The 19,922-nt window shown below is 32.5% G+C and overlaps 1 long non-coding RNA gene across 1 annotated transcript; it reads left to right on the top strand.

Annotated features, from left to right (window-relative positions):
- The first annotated feature begins 10,483 nt into the window (after positions 1 to 10,483).
- LOC145804152 (uncharacterized) lies at positions 10,484 to 11,618 on the top strand. The gene is made up of 2 exons (XR_014345773.1): positions 10,484 to 11,096; positions 11,172 to 11,618. It is a non-coding gene; the product is annotated as an uncharacterized LOC145804152 (long non-coding RNA).
- Positions 11,619 to 19,922: the final 8,304 nt, after the last annotated feature.

Here is a 19,922-nt window from a genome sequence, read left to right as displayed (position 1 = left end):
CGAAGAAGCCAACCGAAGATTCCATACCTTAATCAAATAAGCCACTAGATTGACTTTTCCATATGCACTATCTCACAAAACAAATTGATCAATGAAGTGTTTCACAAAAACGGCTGCTGTTTTCTCCTCACGCCCCGAGCAAAAAACCATAAACAATATATATATATTGTTAAATCTAGGACTTATTTTATTAAAATCCTAATTGTATCCAAATTGAATTGGGTCTCCTCAAATATAATATATAAAAATATATTATACTAAACCAAGCCAAATTAAAACTCTTTTAATAAATCAATTGGGTCCCACACTCCAATAAGGAGGTATACCCAACAATTCTCCCCCTACCGACTTAGGTGGAGACATCAACCATACCCGCCAAAGTTCGACACTTTAAATGTTTGTCCCTCGACAAAGTCTTCGTCAACATATCTGAAATATTATCATTTGTGTGAACCTTTTCGAGTTGTAATAATTTCGAATCTAACACATCACGAATCCAATGGTATCTCACATCAATGTGTTTCGATCTCGAATGAAAAGTAGAATTTTTACTCAAGTGAATAGCACTTTGACTATCACAATAAAGCACATACTTTTCTTGCTTCAAACCCAACTCTTGCAAAAATTTCTTTAACCATAACTCTTCTTTGCAAGCTTCTGTAATAGCAATAAATTCAGCTTCGGTAGTTGAGAGAGCAACACATTTTTGTAATTTAGATTGCCATGCCACAGCTCCCCCTGCAAAAGTCATCAAATACCCCGAAGTAGATTTCCGAGAATCAACATCACCAGCCATGTCAGAATCTGTGAACCCATCAAGCATCGGCTTACCATCCCCAAAACACAAACATACCTTCGAAGTCCCTCGAAGATATCTTAGAATCCATTTTACCGCTGCCCAATGTTCTTTACCCGGATTAGAGAGAAACCGACTCACCACACCAACTGCGTGAGCAATATCCGGCCTTGTACAAACCATGGCGTACATCAAAGAACCAACTGCTGAAGCATAAGGAACTTTCAACATCTCTTCTTTGTCTTTCTCACCTATAGGACATTGATTCGAACTAAGCTTGAAGTGACCCGCAAGTGGACAACCAACCGGCTTCGCTTTATCCATATTGAACCTCTCAAGAACTTTCTCAATGTAGCTTTCTTGAGACAACCAAATCAGCCCCTCTTTGCGATCACGAACAATTTTCATACCAAGAATTTGCTTTGCCGGTCTCAAATCTTTCATAGCAAAAGACTTGCTCAACTCCAATTTCAACCTGTTTATCATGGTAGAATCTTGACCCACAATTAACATGTCATCAACATAAAGCAAAAGAATAATAAATTTACCATCTGAAAAAATTTTCACAAACACACAATGGTCCGAAGTGGTTTTAGTAAAACCATTATTCATCATGAAAGAGTCAAATTTTTTGTACCATTGCCGCGGGGCTTGCTTGAGACCATACAAACTTTTCTTCAATTTGCAAACAAATTTCTCTTTCCCTTTTTCCACAAAGCCTTCCGGTAGCTCCATGTAAATTTCTTCTTCAAGATCACCATGTAGAAATGCGGTCTTCACATCAAGTTGCTCAACTTCAAGGTTCATACTTGCAGCCATGCCAAGTACAACCCGAATAGAAGACATCTTCACAACCGGCGAGAAAATCTCGTCAAAGTCAATACCTTTCTTTTGCCCAAAGCCTTTCACAACAAGACGTGCCTTGTACCTCAGATTCTTGCCATCATTCTTCAATTTGAAGACCCACTTATTTTTCAGAATTTTCCTCCCTTTAGGCAATTTCACTAAATCATAAGTCTGGTTTTCAAGTAAGGAATTCATCTCCTCTTCCATGGCCTTTTTCCAATCACCTTTCTTTGTATGCTCAATTGCTTCTTGGTAGCTCTCAGGCTCCCCTTGATCAGAAATCAACACAAATTCATTAGGAGGATACTTTCTTGAAGGTTGTCGGTCCCTTGTAGATTTCCTCAACTCAAGTTGTGGTGACGGTACTTGAGTTGGATGTTCTTCCTCAATTTCTGGCTCAACTTCATTAGGATTAGCATCATCCTCTACATTTTCAATAGGTGGCTGCACATCTCTCCCGTTTTCATCATCAACTGAAGATGAAGGAGATGAATCCATGTCAATGAGATCACTAGTTTTTGGCTCCGGTTGATCACCTTTGCCAAAGTCTTCAATTGTTTGGTCTTCAAGAAACACAACATCACGGCTTCGAATGACTTTCTTGTCGACCGGATCCCATAATCTATACCCAAATTCATCACGCCCATAGCCAAGAAAAATACATTGTCTTGACTTGCTATCAAGCTTGGACCTCTCATCTTTTGGAATGTGAACAAAGGCTCGGCAACCAAACACTCTCAAGTGCTCATAAGACACATCTTTGCCGGTCCAAACTCTTTCTGGAACATCACTATTCAATGGATAGGAAGGAGACAAATTGATCACGTCAACCGCCGTCTTCAATGCCTCACCCCAAAAGGATCTTGGCAATTTAGCTTGTGAAAGCAAACACCTTGTTCTTTCCACAATTGTGCGGTTCATCCTCTCGGCAACGCCATTTTGTTGAGGAGTCTTCTTAACTGTCTTTTGGTATCGAATACCTTGACTGCGACAATACTCATCAAATGGCCCAATGTATTCACCACCATTGTCTGATCGGATGCACTTCAATTTCTGCCCTGTTTCTCTTTCAACCATGGCCTGAAAATGCTTAAATACTTCTAGAACTTGATCTTTAGTTTTTAGTAGAAAAGCCCAAACTTTCCTTGAATAATCATCAATGAAAGTAATAAAATAAAGTGCACCACTATGTGTTCTAACTTTTAAAGGACCACAAACATCAGAATGAATCAACTCCAAAACATTTTCTTTTCTAGAAACAACATTTTTATGAAAAGAAACTCTATGTTGTTTACCCGCCAAACAATGAACACAAGTTTTAAGATGTGTACCTTTCAAACCGGGTAGAAGCTCTTTCTTGAACAAAACTTGCAGCCCCTTTTCACTCATATGGCCAAGCCGCTTGTGCCACAATTCGGTAGAAGTATCATCTTGAAGTGCATTGACAATACCTTTACAAATTTTTCCTTGCATCGAATAAAGTGTATGAGTCTTCTTACACTTAGCCACCACCAAGGAACCCTTTGTGAGCTTCCATATTCCATCACCAAATTTGTTGTTGAAGCCTTCATCATCTAGCTTCCCGGTAGAGATCAAATTGAGGCGAATGTCGGGAACATGCCTCACATCCTTAAGCAACAACTTGCAGCCCAAATTTGTTTCCAAGCAAACATCACCCATGCCAATAATCTTGGACAAACCTTCATTACCCATTCGAACAGAACCATAATCTCTTTCGGTGTAGGTAGTGAAGAAATCAACTCGAGAAGTCACATGAAAAGAAGCACCGGAATCAATCACCCAATTGCTCTCTTGGCCCACAAAATTGATACAATCATCTTCACAAACGACCATGAGATCAGCATTGGTAGTAACTGCCGTTGTGTCTTCTTGCTTCTTGTCCACACTTTTGTCACGCCTTTTCTCCTTATTCTTGAGCTTTCGGCATTCCCGCTTCATGTGCCCTTTCTCATGGCAATAATAGCACTCAATGTCTTTCTTTGAAAAAGAACCATCTTTCGATTTGTCACGGCTTTGATCACGACCATGAGGAGTCTTACTCCTCCCCCTTGTTTTGCTTCGACCTCTCACAACGAATGCTTCCGAATGAGAGGAACCTGCTGATTTTCTTCTAGTTTCTTCATTCAACAGGCTACTAGTGACTTGGCCCATTGTGACAACTCCATCGGGCGCTGAATTACTGACGGTCACAACCAAAGTCTCCCAACTTTCGGGCAAAGAACTAAGTAGCATCAAAGCCTGCAACTCATCATCAAAAACAATTTTCATAGAAGCAAGTTGGTTAACAATACTCTTTATTTCATTCAGATGTTCCGGAATAGGGCTGCCCTCTTTATATTTTAAATTAACCAACTTACGAAACAGAAAGGCTTTATTTGTGGCTGATTTCCTATCATAAAGGCCCTCTAATTTTTTCCATAAATCATGTGCTGAAGTTTCAGTAGCAACATGATGAAACACACTGTCATCAATCCATTGACGGATAACACCAACGGCTTTTCGATTAAGCCTATTCCATTCATCATCTTTCATACCCTCGGGTTTGCCACTAGCACCCTCAATGGGTCCATACAAATCTTTACAAAATAATAGGTCCTCCATTTTAGTTTTCCAAGTTACCCAATTACTTCCATTGAAGCTAGACATACGACCCACATTCCCCTCCATTGATTTACACAAATAACTAAACCCAAATAAATCGTAAGCTCTGATACCAGTTGTTAGGGAAAATCGATGTGATTCCCCACAAGTAAATCAATCAATGGGAATAAAAACTAATGCGAAAAAATTAAATCAAAGGCAACACAAGAATTTTTACGTGGTTCCCTCAATGTGAGGTACGTCCACGGGATCGAAATTCGATTCCACTATCAACCAAATAATTCCAAACGATTACAAACGAGACACTAATGGTCTCACAAAACACCCTTAGGTGAATTCCAAATAATCATAAATAAACAAAGAGGAAAGACCTCACCAAATAGATGAACCAAAATCTTCTGAACCAGAGTTGAAGAAGACCCAAAATAACGAACTAAATCATCCAACTTATGAAGCCGAAACCGAAGAAGCCAACCGAAGATTCCATACCTTAATCAAATAAGCCACTGGATTGACTTTTCCATATGCACTATCTCACAAAACAAATTGATCAATGAAGTGTTTCACAAAAACGGCTGCTGTTTTCTCCTCACGCCCCGAGCAAAAAATCATAAACAATATATATATATTGTTAAATCTAGGACTTATTTTATTAAAATCCTAATTGTATCCAAATTGAATTGGGTCTCCTCAAATATAATATATAAAAATATATTATACTAAACCAAGCCAAATTAAAACTCTTTTAATAAATCAATTGGGTCCCACACTCCAATAAAGAGGTACACCCAACATTCTATTGGATGGTGACTTTCTAGTGGGTGGTAACTTTTGAATGGCCACCTACCGACGACGAGTGTGTATAAAATACACATAGAATTGAGAATGTGCGCAAGACTTTTGTGCAGTGAATTTATGGTGTTATTCGATCAGTGTAAGGCACCACCACAGTACGAGTAAGAATTGCATGTGAACCATTTGGGGTGCGTTTGGTTAATTTTTTGAATTAATTTTTCAAAATTTAAAATTTAAAACGCAAAATTGTTTGGTTTAGTGTTTTTACAAAATTGATTTTGTTTGATTTTCAAGTATTAGCCAAATAATTTTTTATATTTTAGATGTATATGATCTAAATAGACTTAAACAATAAACAAAAATTGAAGAACTCAAAAATGAATAGGCACTTTGTCCATGAACTTAAATTTAAATTATTTTTAATCCATAAGTCCGCGCCCTAAACAATAATGTCCATAAGGACATGCATGTCCGAAATGACCAAACAACCTATATAATAGCCCTATCAACCACACGGAGGCAATAGAGCCAAAAACAGAAAGAGAGAAAGATCAATGAAAAAGAAAAAGAGGAGGGCGACGAGACCTCCTCCTCCATCGTCTGTCGCGGCTACCTAAGGCCTGAATGAGAAGAAAGACTGAGATTGATCTTAGTCCGCGATCTTTCTTCACGATCTTAGCCTGTCGTCCGCCGATACTGGTGCGTTTTATGCGTATAACTGTCTATCGTTATATACTTTTGCATTATTTTTGAGTTTTATAGGATATATATACTCATATATTTTTATATTATCTTTTTTTTTTCGAGTTTTTAACTAATTTTGCTTTCATTTTTATTAAATCTCTTTGATTGCAAATGTTTAGTCTTTGAATTTGTGTTTCATTATTTATATATATTCAATTTTTTAAAAAATTTATATTCAATTAAGAATATTGAGTTTAGACAAATTTGTTTTTATATTCAATTTGTTGTTTTTTTAAATTTATATATTTAATTTTTTAATGCACTATTTCAAGCTTATATTTATTTAATACACTATTTAATTTTTTTTTAATGCACTATTTCAAATTTCTAAAAATTATTTTCAAAATATAAAACTAAAACTGGTTTGAAAACTCAGAACCAAATAAGATTAGAATTTTCAAAACTCTTTACACAAAATTCACTGTATTTGGTTTCAATTTTTTGGATTCAATTTTCTGAAAATTAAGTTTTTGTTTTTTGTGTTTTTAGTAAATATTTTTAAAATTTCAAGAAATTTTTTTTTAAAAACTTTTTTCAGATACACTTTACTTAGATGTATCTAAAAAATAAAATATTTGTAAAAAAATTATTTTAAAAAAATCAATGAATACACAAGAATATGAAAATGTATTGAATTATCGTATTTTTTTTATTTATATTTTTGATATTTTAGTGAATTTTTTAAAGATGTTTTTCACAAATATTATACATTTTAAGTGTATTTATGTGAGGTGTATCAAAAATTAAAAAAAAAATTGTTTGAAATATTAAAAAATTCAATGAAAACAAAAAAAAATATGAAAAACAAAAAATTTCAATTTTATGAAAAGTGAATCCTGAAATCAAACAAGCTGATTATCTTTCAAAACTAAACCAAATGCAACCTTGGTATTTGTAGTCAACAAAGCTAATAACTAAGGCCTTGTTTGTCATAATCTAAAAAAATCAAAAAATCACTATCATATTTAAGTCACACTATCTTATTTAAGTCACATCACCTCTCTACCACATCACTTCAGACCCAACCCATACCCAATCCATATTTCATAAAAAATCAAAAAATACACTTATTTAGATCATCTCAAACCATCCCTAAGTATGTTTTTCTTGGACTGCTTCCACATTATCAATAGAAAAAGATTAAGACCCTTAAAAAGTCTCTCATAATTTTATTCACAATGACATGATAGGTTATGTGTCAACTTTTAGTTTGTCACAAATTCAACCATATAAAACTCAATCCCTTGACATGCCAATTTGAATGAATTGTGAGTTTTAATTTGTGAGTCTCTAACAATTTTCTACTTCAATATAATAAAAAATATATATTTATTGATAATTCGATCTAAAAATAATATATATATATATATATATATATATATATACATGGGAATTTACGTGAATATCCCAATAGGTAGGCTTATTACTTAATAAGTCATGTGATAATTAGTAGTTCTTTATAAAATAAAATATAAAAAAATCACTAATAGTTAGATTTTAGTGATAATTTGAAGAAAAAAAAATTACATAAAAATGTCGTTAATTAATTGTCAATTTTTAGCAACAAATTTAGAAAAATCTCACAAAAGTCACTAATTGTCAGATTTTAGCAACGCTTCTATTAGGACCAACTATCAGCGATGAATTGATAGAATTAATGGAAATTAAGTTCAACTATTAAAATTTATTGGTAATTTACCCATATATAGATAGAGAGAACTACTCATCCTTCTTTTGTTTTTGTTTTGGTCGTCCCTCAATTATGCTTGATTTCAAGGAATTGTGAATTTGAAAACCATTTAACTTTGTAAATCATGGCTAGTAACAAAAAGATGAATTTCTTTTTCTTTTTTTTCATTTTCTAATAAGAAAAAGAAAATTACAGTAGTAAGGTATTGGGAATACTGAGGTCCCATTTTGGGTGCAGAAATCATCAAATATCCATGACTTTCATGTCTGCTATTTTTGTAATCCTTTTTTTCTAAGAAAAAAAAGTGAACCAGGAACACCATCATTTTCCCTAAGAAAGCAACCACTACATACTTTTTGATATTCACATCTCACCATTTTTATGGCCCACTTTCAACTCTTTAATTCGTGTCTCTCAGCTTTCTATATACGAATTCTTTTAGTTCACATTAATCATATTACCCCTACACTCTTATTTCATTTGCTGCCAATTTAGTGTTACAATCATTTTTGAAAAAAGCCACTATGGTTTGTGGAATAGACAAATCCTATATTTATTTAGTTTCATGGGTTTCTAGTAGATTTATTTAGCTTATGAATTTATTTTTGTAATGGAAAGGGGAAAAAAATGTAAAAAGAAATCATTTTCTTTTACTTTTACCATAGAATATGATGGGGGAGGGGAAGTATATACGAGAGAAAATAGTTTCCTTTTGAACCAAACAAAAGTCTTATGCATTGACATCAAAGGTCTAATAAAGATTATGTATCCAAACATCGGGATATACAACTCTAATTTGTTTAATCAGCAGGAGATTGGATTTATTAAAGTTGAAAATTTTAATTTTATAGGTGAAGTTGATACATGTTTGTAAGACTAATTTGTACCATTTCTGTGATCCGAATCGTTCATTTCATATGACAAGTCTATAAAGTATGTACAAAAAAAAATTGAATTGATCAGATATAAATAATTACATGATAAAATCACATATATATATTAACAAATAAACGGTCTATAATTAAAACCTTTGATGCTGTATGATAATTTATATTAAATTAACTTCATTTTTGCATGTATAATTTTATCAGTTGATTGTATGAGAAAAAAAATGTAAATCACCAAAGTGGATTCAAATTAATCCCATAATAATTCAATTTCACCCTGAAATTAAAATTTTCAAACTCAACAAATTCGGACTTTAGCCCACAACGGGTCCACTTTGACCTATGAAACAGTTAAACAAAGAAGGCCCTCTATTGATTGATTAAAATTAAATAAATTTGGGGATATCAAAAAAAGAAAAAAACGAATAGTCAAATTTAGGGACAAACTTCATCATCACAACGATGACTTGTGTTATTACCAATCTAATTCTGTTTTTAACTAATTGGGTCAATTATTGGTTTAAGTGTTAAAAAAAACAATACTCAAGATGGTATTGTAGTAGTCATAGTATTTGTAATTAATAATGTTATGGTTGACCATACTTAGATATTAAATTTTAAATATCACATTAATTTGTTTTGTTACCATTGATTTGTATTACTAGTATAAAGAGAATAGAGTTTGCTTATCTTTTCCTATGTCAAGCGATGACAGACAAATAAATTAAAGAGGGAATTGAAAATTTTAAAACTTAATAGACATTATTTTCCCAACATGTTGGCATTACTTGCTACACATTTTGAAATTAAAAAAAAAAAAAAAAAAAAAAAAAAAAAAAGAAAGAAAGAGGAAGAAGAAGAAGAAGAAGAAAATCATATTAAATTGAAAACATCATTAGAGGTAATTACTAGCATCTTAGATGATCTTCTTTCTGTCTTTCTTTATTTTTGTTTATTGAACTTAATTTGAGGGCCTTCGATTGTTTCAAGATACACTGTCATGAAAATTTTACATTTTTGGTCCAATAAAAATTGTTTACACAACAATGCTAATTAGAAAATTTTCAATGAATGATGAGTCTAAAATAGCCTACGAAACATATTTAAGTAGGACCCTAATTGATATAGACTTAGGCTTGAAGAGGTATAACAATTTTTTTTCTACTTTTTTTTTATGCTAATTAAACATTAAAAAAAAATTATGACAAATATATATATTATTTTTGGTCTCTACATTAACAAAAATGTATTAGAAAGTGTTGGAACTGTAGAGAGATTATGGAATGAATTATCTTGCTGGCTTAAAGTAAATAGAAGAATCAGTTAGTTATTGTTTGGGTTCAGTTGTGTATACACTTGGCCGCTCTCTTTAAGACATTTCATTCTCTGCCCAGAAATAACCTCTTTCTTGACCTTCTTTGCCCGAAGGAAGACTGAAATATACTATAATGTCAACCTTACTTGATCGAAATCAATGGAAACAGACACTATGTATATATATATAAGAAGAATATGAATTTGGGTGTGTTTAAAATAATATAGGAGGTCTTATGTAGCCAAGCAAGAGAGGACCAAATCTTTCATTATGGTAAACAAAAAGATTTCGGGATTTGATGAAATTAATTGGGTGTGCTAACTAAGCACAGGGTTTTGATATTAATAAATAATAATAAAAAAAAGATTTTTACCATTTTAAATTAATGAATATTATTGAAAATGTAATTTTATTGGCTAATAAATCCTAACTCAACTTGGGACACGTATGAATTTGATATATGGTGCCGGGATGTGATAAATAATGTGCATAAATTATGAATTTTTTTAATAAAATCAAAGCTTACTCAATTTTTAAAATTTGGGTTGGCTCATTTGGTGGTGGCCCTTATGCATAAGGTCCACTATTTTACCAGAGAATGACTAACCCAATACAAGTGAATATCTTATAAAGTGAAGATTTTTTTTTCTTATTTCCGTGTGAAATAAAGACAAACCCATGTATTTATTTTGAAATACACTTATTAACATAAAACCAAACACCACATTGTGAAAAATGTTTCTCCACACTAATTTTTTATTTTTATTTTTTTTTTTTTTTGGCTAAAAGGGCAGCTCCTTTTGGTTTAACTTTCCCTAAAATATGTTTAACTATATACACTATATAGAGTGAGACATTCTCACTGAAAAGTAGCAAAACCCTCCCTCATAAGCAAGAACTCTCCATCAAAACAAACAGAAAAAAGAGAGAAAAAAAGAAAAGAAAATGATTGTTCTCACATGACCCAAGATATTGATAAAGATTATGAAATTCAGGAGACACCTTTGCTTTGCTGAGCTTTCACACAACTTCACCTTTCTCTCCCTCCCTCCCTCCCTCCCTCCCTCTCTCTCTCTCTCTCTGTGCTTTTAGCAGAGCTCTCTAACACTACCAGTAAAACCTAGGCTCTGAAATCAGTAACAGAATAACTTTCTAGCAGCAAACCCTATGCAAATTGACCCTCTTTCTTTCCAATCGACTTAACCCTCTTCTTCAAACTCCAAGGCATTACTTACTGAACCATACAAAAAGTCTCTTCATGTAATAATCCTCACTAAAACCCCACCTCAGAACCACCTCCTTTTTCACTTCTATAGAGAGAGAGAGAGGTCTCTTCTATTCTTGGGATCCTATCCAATTCCTATGTCATGACTTGGGTTTTCAGTAGCAAGAAACATATGGGTATGAAAAAGTTATTGGCTTGCTTGTCTCTTCTTCTGCTGATGCTGATAGAGTTGGAGACTCCATGTTTTGCAGAACTCAGCAGATTCAAAGGTAGGTCTGATTCTAAGATGAATTCTCTCAAACCTCACAACAAAGGCTTCAAAGGAAATGCAGATAAAAATGGTGAAGATGATGATGTTTTTGGTGCTGAGAAGAGGAAAGTCTACACAGGTCCAAATCCTCTACACAACAGATAAGTAGTGGGGATAAACAACAAAGCTTGATTTTCTCTTTCAAGCTATGCAAATTTCCTTGCCTTTTCCTTCCATTTTCTTTTCTTTTCTTTTCATTTTTTGAAATATATATGTGCTTGAGACTTTGCTGGACTGCTCACAGGATTGTTTCAAGTAATCTTTACATTTGTATATGGAATGTTACTTCTTATTTTTGAGATTTTGCTGAGAAAATATTTTTATTTGTTGAAAACAAAAAAAAATATATATATAATATATATGGCAAGAAATACATTTTGTTTGATCATTTCATGAATATTAATTCCATTAATGTGGTTGTTTGGTGTAATGAATGTTGTTGGCCTGCATGCTTTTGTTCTTTGTTGGTTGGTGTCTTCAATCTCTGCAGTTCCCCATAATAGCTTCAATGAGGTTTTTGTTTTTTTGGGGGTTTGGGTTGGGCATTTCTTGGAATCTTAACATGATAGACCTTGAGGGTCCATAGGGCTTAATACAGATCTTATTTTGATAATTCGAATCGTTTATTTTGTAAGATTCATAATTTATATTATCTATGAAAAAATTTAGAGCAATTCGATAATCGTAACATTTTTCATTCTATCATATTTGTCTCTAAAAAAATAGATAGCCTATTTTAAATATATATTTGTCATTTATTTTTTAAGAGACAAATGTAATAAAATGAAAAAATTATAATTGTTAGATTAAATTAATTTTTTTCATAGATAATATATATTGTGGGTCTCACAAAATAAATGATTCAACTTATTGAAACAAAACATATGTTAGATCCTACTAACCTCTCAAATTCCGTCATGTTGAAATTTTAACATGAGAGAAACTTAACATTTGTTTATTTATTTTTTTGTGATTCAAGCTTCAATGAGTTGAGAAGGGGTTGATTGGGCTTATTTTATTATTGGGCTTATTTTATTATTTTATTTTTTTTATCTCTCATTTGAATTATTTGGTGAGTAATAACGATATATAAATTGAAGAACTCTATAAAAAATTATGCAAACTAATGTGACGACTTTATATTTATTTCAAATTTAAAAACTTACTGATATTATTGTTCTAAGAATTGTATTGATTTAATTTAAATAAAAAACTATCAAGGTGACTTATTATATTAAAATTTTCAGCACCATATCATTTTAATATTTTTTTATAAACTTATTATTTTATTAATCATTTTTTCTTATTTGATTTCCCCAAATTTGTAGGGCTTAGAAAGAAAGCAACTATTAGAGATGATTCACTTCAATAGAACACCAAATAGCCATGTACATGGCCTTACATGTATTTGCATTTACTAGTAGGTTTATTCACCCAAAAAAATACATTTACTAGTAGGTGGTACAAACTCGATGGGTTTTTAAGTTTATATCTAAAGTTTTTAGTGATTTTATAAATAAAAAAGATGAATTGAATTTGAAAACTGCAATAGTTATTTTGTGAAGAACTTAGTAATATAAATATTTCGTAAGGAAAAAAAAAAAAAAGCGTTATAAAATTATAAAACCTTATGCTCTATATTATGGGAAATTCTAGTATATACCCCTATTTATAATCTTTGTAATATTTAGTTATGACTTATTAGGGGATTAGTTATAATTTGATTATGATTTGATTGTACATATTATGATTTAGTTATGAGTTATTTTAATAATAATTATAAATTATTATGATGTTTATTATGATATTACTCCTACGACAATCCTAGGTAGCTCAAATTTTTGTGGTTCAAATGGCTCAAATATATCAAAACGACGTCGTTTTGACAGATTTTGAGTGTAAAACGACGTCGTTTTGACAGATTTGAGCCATTTGAGCCACAAAAATTTGAGCTACCAAACATTTTCCTTACTCCTATTATATATATGCAAAGTGGCAAAGTAAAAAATGAATAGACACTGTCATAATTCAAGTGATTATGAAGAGGCATTGAAGTGTGAAGGAATGTATTAGGTTCTAGTTAATGAGTGACGTCAATTGATAATGTATAATTTGACTAATTCATTAATATCTTATTATATGATAAAAAATAAATAAATAAAAGGGTGAAATATGGGTTCCCTTTGTTGGTTTATTTATATATCTATGTAGTAATATAAGAGTATACATACATTTACTTGTTGGGAAAATTTTATAATACACATTTCAAAAAAAAAAAAAAAAAGTGTGTATCATATATTCTAGTTATAATTTTTGTAATTTTTAGTTATAATTTATTATGATACTGATTATGATTTAATTATGAAAAGATTTTTAATTATGCCTCAAATAGTGTTTGATTATGTCCCTTAGGTATGATATAGTAATTATAATCAAAGAGGTAACATTTAGTTATGTCTCAAAAATGTTTTGTTATGATCCATTAAATTATAACATCGCTTGCATGGAAAATTATAATATACACACTCTTAAAAGGGTGTACCATATACACCCCTAATTATCTCATTTTTTCATTTAGTTATGATATTATTTTAGTTACACCTCATATTATGTAGTTATAACATATATATATATATATATATATATATATATATATATATATATATTTATGGATCAAAAAGTATAAAATTATGTTATTTCCTTATTTAATTGTAAATTACATATGATACAAATTCTTTGAGCGGTGTGTACTATAATATTTCCCAACTTGCATAAATAATACAATTTTTTTTTTTTTTGGGTGTGTATTGTACATTAGCCGTATTTGTACATGCAGTGTTTTAAAAGTTGTTTAGAGTTTACTTATTTAATGTATTTTTAAATTTTTATAAAAATACGAAAAAAATAAAAAAATAATAATATAACTCAAATAAATTTACTTATTGAAATTACGGACACTTATTTATAAGTCCTTTTTCAGACACTTGTGGTAGGTTAAGTCCTGTGTAATTTCTTATAGAGTCTTAAGTCCTATTTAGATAGGAATGTATTCCACAAGATCCTACATAAACGTAACGTGACGTGACACTTACATAAATGTAACGTGACGTGATACTTATATAAATCCATTTAAGACTTGGCAAGTCTTATTTGATTATTGACCCTATCTAAAAAACCTCTCTCTCCCTAAAAAACCTCTCTCTCTCTAAACCTCCACCCCGAGTCTCGCTGTTGGCCAGCCCGCCATCGCCTTTGGTGATGGCGGTCGGCTGGCCTCGCCTCTTTCATGATCGTTGTTTTCCGTTTTAATAAACTTGAATCTCCAAAGTTTTTCCATATCTTTTTTAATTCACTTTGGTGTTTGGGGTGGGTTTCAGTCTTGGGGGGTTTCGACCATGAAAGGCGCCTTGAATATGGAAGGGTTGGATTTATTTTGGAACTTCATTCGTGCACTCCTACGCAAGTGGGAGTTTGAGGGGTGGATTCCATTCAGATCTGTGGAGGTCAGCGTTGGGCTGAATAAAGGGATGATCCAAATTTGTTTAGGAGCTTCATTCGTTCGGCCCAGGCATTCTGATGTAGTTATGGTGTTCGGCGATTTCTAGAGAGAGTTGTTGTTCTTGGGGGAGTCCGGAGTGGGTGAAGTCCGGCTTGGGAGTTCCGGCCATAGATTGCGAGTAGCAGAACATCAGATCGTGGGGGTTCTTGTTGGGTGTGAGTGTTTGGCCAAAAGGTGTTTTGGCGGTGGGTGTCTCGATATTGGAAGCAAGCTTCGAGCATAGAGTAGGTGAAGTCCGACGAAGTTCGGCAAAAATGTCAAGTGTAAGTGAAGCTTCAGTGGAAGTGACAAGCGTAGGTAATGTACTGCAAAGGGAGCAGTGCTCCCACGTGGGAGTTCCAGCCATAGAGTACAAGTAGCAGCACAGCAGAACGTGGCAGTTCCGGCCATAGGTGAAGTTTCAATGTTCCGGCCATAGAGTGGGTGAAGCCCGATGGAGATGTCAGGCATGGGAGAAAGGTTGGTGGAAGGAGTTCTTTAGGCGTGGGAGAAGGCTGGTCAGAAGCAGGACAGCTAGGAGTTCTTTATACTAGTAGGAGTGCAAGGGGTTGGACAAGGGGTTTGTCAGGTTTGTGCAGCGGTGGAGGCTTTACACCGTATGATAGATTATACTAGTAGGAGTGTTAATGGGAAGGTTACGGATCAGTTGGCCAGCAAGGAGTTTTTCCGGCCATGTTGGCTATGGAGTTTTTCGGCCATGGAACGTCCTGGGTCGGATCAGCAGGCGTGCAGCAGGCGTGGATTATTGGAAAGAGTTTGTTTGGGTGGTGTGGGCATTGGGAGTGAAAAGTTTTAGTTTAAAAATATGTAAAGCAGGTGGGCGTTGGGAGTGAAGCAGCTTGGTTTTGGTGTTGGTTTTTGGCTTTGGATTGTGTGGATTGATTTTGTAGGGATTCATGTATTTTATTTTCTAGTTGAGTCCTTCTTAACTTTTTTTTTTGTTTAAAAAAAATTCGTGAGGTCAAGGGGTTGGTTGTATGGATGCGAGTAGCAGTAGTAGGGGTAATTTGTACTTTCCAAATCTCTCTCGATGCATGTCATCTTCTTGTACCTTTAATTTCATGATGTTAATGAAATTTTTCTTTGCTAATAAAAAAAAAACGTAATATTTACATAAACGTAACGTAACGTAACGTAATATGACACCTACATAAACGTAACATGACACCTATATAAACGTAATGTAACATGTCACGTTACGTTTTGCAAACTTAACGAGTTTTTATTTTTTTAAATTGAATGTGAAAATATGATCTGTGGTAATATTCAATTTCCTATAAGTGTCACGTTACATTTATGTAGGTGTCACGTTACGTTACGTTTATGTAGATATGATCTATGGTAACATTCAATTTCCTATATAGAAAATTGAATGTTGTCATAGATCATAGGTGTCACGTTACGTTTATATAGGTGTCACATTCCGTTACGTTTATGTAGATATGATCTATGGTAACATGCAATTTCCTAGTGTCACGTTACGTTTATGTAGGTATCACGTTACGTATAGATGTCACGTTACGCTACGTTTATATAGATATGATTTATGGTAACATTCAATTTCCTATATATGCTTTTTCAATTATTTATGATATTAATAACTAATATTGAAGGTAAATGCGTCAACAAACTTCTCATAAAATTTATGAAAACATAAATCTTTTAGTAAAATCATATATTGTATAAATCTCCATAATAGAATTTATAAATAATTTTTTCTTCAAATTATTTCCAACCAATCTTCTTTCTTTTTTTTTTTTTTTTTTTTTTTTTGAATGGTCAGAGGAAAAGATGTAGTATACACGGGACTGTATTTATCTGTATGTCAGTGTGTGAATGGACTTCTTCTGTGTGCATTTACAAATTGTTTGGGACCCACACAATTAACTGTCCCGCAGATACTGGATTTGTCTTTCGGTTGAAAATCAATATAAGATTACACTTTATTTATTTTATTATGTAAATTATAAATATATCTCTAAGGTCTCCAATCGTACATCATATTCATTATTAAATTTAAATTTAATAAAAAATAATAATTTTTTTTATTTTTAATGACTTCATTAAAATGATATCAAATTGAAAATAATCTAAAATTTTACCAAACTAAGGAATTGAGCAAATTTCACCATTTTCTTATGCGTTTACCTTACAGAATAAACTTTAACAAGTTGTGAATATAGGTCTGTGATGAATAAACTCCACCATTCATCTTTTTTTTTTTCCTCTCTTTCTCCCCCTGACGGAGAGTGGTTCTTCTAAGAAAGTTAAATTTTTTTTTTCAAATTCTAGAAATATAGAGAAAAAGAGATGTGGGACCGTGATGAATGTTGAGATCAATTGTATTGATATGTTTTTTTGTCTCTTCTTTCCTTACCTTCAAATGGGTTCTTTGAGAAACCATTGATTTCGCAATTCCATATCAGATTTTCGAATAAAATGGCGTGCATTTCAAGTTCAGCCCATGATAAGAATTTTCAAATTCACGACCACCATGAGAATCAGGAGGAGGAATTGTCACCCAATAGCCAGAGATACGACCAAGTTCTTGACAGGTGGACACGAGCTTGAGAAATGGTGACCGCCATTGATAAACAAATTGGAGAGCAGACACAGAGAGAGGGGGTGAGAGTGGCAGATGTGATTAGGAGGTTGACATTGAAAGATAAGAATCAAATTCAAGGCTCTCTGTTTTGAAAGTTGAGAATCCAATTTGCTCTTATCAGTCACCCGGCCGATCGACCTCTGCACTATGTTTTGATGAAATATGTTTTGATGAAATATTGTTGGAGCAGCTGATATTAGATAGAGGAATTAGTCATATTTTTAGTTAGATTTGGTGATATTTTTGTTGAACCGTTGGAGATGTCTTCAAATTTATTTAAGTACAAATTATTTTTTATAATTTTAGAAATTATATTTTCTCTTAAATTTTTTAATTTAATAACAAATAATTTATTTTATTAATAATTCATCAAATCAATTAATAATTGTTAATAATGTCATAAATTTATTTTAGTTAATAATTCAGATAATTTTATTATATATAAGAGAAGTTAGAAATTTTATTTTTTCAATCAATTCTGTTTAACAATTTTTTTTTTTAACCAGCGAGTATTTATAATTTTTAAAATCACATGGAACAATTTATATTTTAAGTATATCTAAATGGGTGTAATTTTAATTTATCTTTATTTATTTATTTAGTCAGGATAAATTATGCTTTATCTCTTTTTTGCTTGGTTATTTTTATTTATTTATTTTTTGTCTATTAAATTTATTTTTTTCACTTTGACTCTTCATATTTTAAGTTTTTATCAATTTGCTCAAAAAACTAACTTATGCCTAAAATTAAATAGAAAATTATATATTGATAGTCACGTGATATAAAAATATTTTATTATATATAAGTTAGACATTTGTCACAAATTTAAATTATAATATAATAATATTTTTTTATGTCATACAAAAATTAACGTGATATTTTTTATTTAATTTTAAAAATAAATTAACAAAAACATTAAAAAGTTAAAGTGAGAACAAAACTTTGAGGTTTTTTTTTTTTTTTTTTTCAGAGGCAAGAGATGGACTAGTTTAGCAGTGAGATGAGACTCATTAATATTATGTTTATTTGCAAGTACAGCATCGGAGTCATAGTCTATTGAGACTAGAGGTGTGTATGGTGCGTTTCGCACGGTTTAATAGTAAAATTATAAATTAAATTGTGAATGACAAATTGATAAATTATCAAACAACAATTTCGGTGATTTGGGACAATTTTAATTTGTCAGTTGATTGAAGAATATTCTTAAATAATTATTAAGCATTTGCATAATATATAATATTAATTTGCAATATTTTTCACACAAATTAATTTTACATAATATTTTTCATATATATAACTATTAATTTGTAACAAACTTACAAAATTTTCTCGAAGTAGACCGGAATTTTTTGAAATTTTGAGGGAATTGATGTCAAGGACGTGATCTTTCCGATCCATCTCAACAATTAATTGATCAATTCCTTTTAATTTCATCTGAACCATCTCCATCGCCATAATAAGAGTATCCAGTTCTACCTCTTTTATATTTTCATAGCGATAGTTGTAGTGAAAGAAATTAATAAGCTTCAAATTTTCATCTCTTACAACAATACCACAATAGACTTCTCTCTTTTGAATATTAGCATCCACGTTTAGTTTGAAAAAACCTTTGGGTAGTCTTCTCAAAACAAATCAACGAGGGGATCCTTCATTATGAATTCCCAACTGTCACTTATAATTAGGTTCCTTTGTTGTATAATTTGAAGAATGTCATCAATGTCCATAAATGGAGATACAATCAACCATCGAGCCATGTTAGCCTTGGACCATTGTAGGGACATATTTTTGGGGTAGTCCACGTGGCCAAGGTTGTTAGCCGAGGTGCTATATGGGCAGATCATGTTTGCCGAGATATTTGGTGCACTGCCGAGGTATTCTGCGAGAATACCAGAATCCGAGATAAGCGGATAAAGGACAAGAGTCCTAGAATGGGAGAAGACTTCAGTTTAGGTAAAGATGAGACTCTTAGAGAGTTTATCCTAATTCTACTGGGAGTCCAAGATTAGCAGTAATCCTAAGTCCATTGGAGCTAGGCTTCTATTGGATTAGGATTATATTGGCTATAAAAAAGAGGCACCCTCATGGGTTTAAGGTATGTCCTTTATGCTTTTGATATTCTGTCTAGTGAGTTAAGCACTATTGGTTATCTTTGAGAGATATTGAGTACTGACTTGATCGTCGGAGTGTCCCCGGGTGGACGAGCCACCGCCGAAATCTTCTCTTTCTGTTACAGGTCGTTCGGGCTTAATCTATTCTGTCGGTGCTCTCCAGTTGGGTACCTGTTTGGCAGTGTGGTCAGAAAATCACCCCCACAATTTGGCGCCGTCTGTGGGAAAGGAAAGAGAATAAATGGCCAACGATGGACAGAAAGAGAAGGTTAGGGACAACACCTCTACTAAGAATAGGAAACATAGTGACTCTGACGTCGAAGAAGTCAACTGCAACGAAGAGACTCGTGATAAGAATCACGAAGGAAAGAACGTCGGCTAGGAGAGCGACGAACCAAAGAAAATGGACCGGAGCGGGTA

This window comes from Camellia sinensis, chromosome 12, assembly GCF_055761805.1.
Source record: "Camellia sinensis isolate YWXY chromosome 12, ASM5576180v1, whole genome shotgun sequence".
Classification (NCBI taxonomy): Eukaryota; Viridiplantae; Streptophyta; class Magnoliopsida; order Ericales; family Theaceae; genus Camellia; species Camellia sinensis.
Note: the sequence above shows the minus strand (reverse complement) of the source record. Positions and strands in the feature narration are given on the sequence as shown.